The following is a 2,383-nucleotide window of genomic DNA, read 5'->3' as shown; positions in this document are numbered from 1 at the left end:
ACACTAACCTGTGTAGTTCTGTGTTGGAATACAAGAGTACAAATGAAATGTTGAAGTCCTAAAATGGCATTCAGGACAAAATAAATTATAGATATATAGATGATAATTTTTACCAGGCTCCCTGTTCTTCAGGACTGGTGTCAGGCAAGTAAACTGGAAATGAATGTGGCCAAAACAAAAGACCTTATAATACAAACCAGTACATCCTACCTAGGCTGTGGCTAAGTGGAGAGCAGGGTCGTCCTTCAATCAGAGGATCGGCGGTTCGCTAGTCGCATGCCGTGTGTCCTTGAGCAAGACATTTAACCAAAATTGCTCCCGTAGCTGTGCCTACGGTGTATGGATGTGAATAGTCTGATAGGCAGGTGGCACCTAGCCCCTGTCATCAGTGTGTGATTGGGTCAATGGTGACAAGTAGTGTGCAAGCGCTTTGAGTGGTCGGAAAGACTAGAAAAGCGCTGTACAAGTACAGTCCATTTAACATTACCATTTACCCATCACATAAATAACCTGCCTGTAGGAAAAGTAAACTATCTGGGAGTACTTTGGCACAATCATTAATCAGACCCCAACTTTCAATGATAATAATTCAGAGAGTAACTTCAATCAGGAAGCTGACGAGCTGCTTTGGCATTAGCCAACACTTATCACACAGAAGCCTGGTTGAAATCATTGGAGCATGGTATGACAACTTGAGTGCAATGAGCAAAAAAAGTTCAAACTTAAGATTGTTCATAATGTTCTTTAGTAGTATTGCAGGGAAGGTGATTGGCAAGTCATAGAAACAATTTTGCGATATGTTTTTGACAGAGCTGGACAAAGGAAGGCACCATCCCATCGCTTACTTCAAAGTCTTCAAAACTTAAAAAAAACAGCTTACTTTGGTTTGGAAGTTTGAAGCTATTGCTGGTCTTAAATCCAGTGCACCTTCATAAGGATCACTGTAAATAATGAAACCCATGAAACTCTTACTTTAAAAGATTTTCTTTTTTTTTACCACGGTCAAGAAATCCTGCTCCCTTTTTGCTCCCTTTTGAAGCCCGACTGTGAGGAATGGTAATAGAGCCATCACTCTGGGCAAGAGAGAAAGATGAATAGACAGAGAAGGAGGCGAGGAAGAGTGACGTAAGACTGGTTCACAGAGAGAGATGAGAACAAGGTAAGCATATACTGTACCTTCTCTGAATTTTGTTCACTTGCAACTATATTTATACTAGCAAAAAACTATTTTGAGATAACACAATGATGCTAAGATTATTTATTACTAAGTGTGTCTGAAAAATGTTAAAGCTTTTTAAAATTAGTTATTTGTTAGCTCATCGTGGAGCGTGGCTAATGTTACTAATTCACTTGGTCAAGCTTCGGGAAGATTGTGGTCATGATTAAATGATAAAAATGCTGGTTGGGTATTGTTGATTGAAAATAGTTATATGTAGGTAAATTCTTTCAGATGGTTAAGTTTGGGTGTAGAAGTTGGAAATTGTTATGTTTAGAGTAGATTAGCAACAGGTTCTCGATTGGGCATGGTCGGGGGTTTCAATTATTGTGCATTTAGGAGTTCAAGAGTTTTATTGTGATTAAATATGAAGAACTGACTTCAGTCTCTGCCCATGATGACCGTGGGGTCTGTAAAAATGCCTCCTCTTCTGATTCATTGCTTGTGTTTGAAGAATTAAAACCATATTCAAAGATGGGTTGTTGTTTTTTTGGTGACGGGTAAAGGCGTCAGTGTGGCTGAGAACCATAGCTGTTTCAGTAAATATCTAACTGTGAGGATTGTGCTCTCTTGATATCATTATTTTTGTGTGACACAGGAAAAGCAATCTTGGCACCCAGCACAATGGATATTTATCTTAATTTACCAGTTTACTTTATTGCCAGAGACATTATAGTTTTGTCCCATTCTCCTGGAATGATTAATGATTCAGAATTTAGGACCACATAATGACGCCTTGATGATGCAAAGTCTAGGATGAAACATACAGACTTCACTCTGAGATTTTTCTGATACCTTCATATATTAATTTATGCAGTAATACAATGGCTTAGGTGATGGTCTTGTTGTTTGAAGTTATAATAAGTCCCTCAACGTTTTTTCATTTCAGTCTCATTTTATTGTATATCTCATTTATCTATGTCATGCCACACAATTATTATTTGCATCAGATCACAACAGGCCAGTGTGTGCTGTGTATGTAAACAAACAGCGGGCAACATTTGGGTGCGTTTGTCAGAAGGACACTGAGGCGCTATTGCTGTCACCACATTTATTTCAGCTTATATGGATTTTAAACCTGCTCCTCACTTTCTCACACATCTGAATGTACCTTATTCCTCACACACACACACACACACACACACACACACACACACACACACACAC

Source organism: Anarrhichthys ocellatus, unplaced genomic scaffold (assembly GCF_004355925.1).
Source record: "Anarrhichthys ocellatus isolate YVR2014 unplaced genomic scaffold, GSC_Weel_1.0 scaffold6, whole genome shotgun sequence".
Classification (NCBI taxonomy): Eukaryota; Metazoa; Chordata; class Actinopteri; order Perciformes; family Anarhichadidae; genus Anarrhichthys; species Anarrhichthys ocellatus.
The sequence above is the reverse complement of the archived record's forward strand: the minus strand, read 5'-3'. Positions refer to the sequence as shown.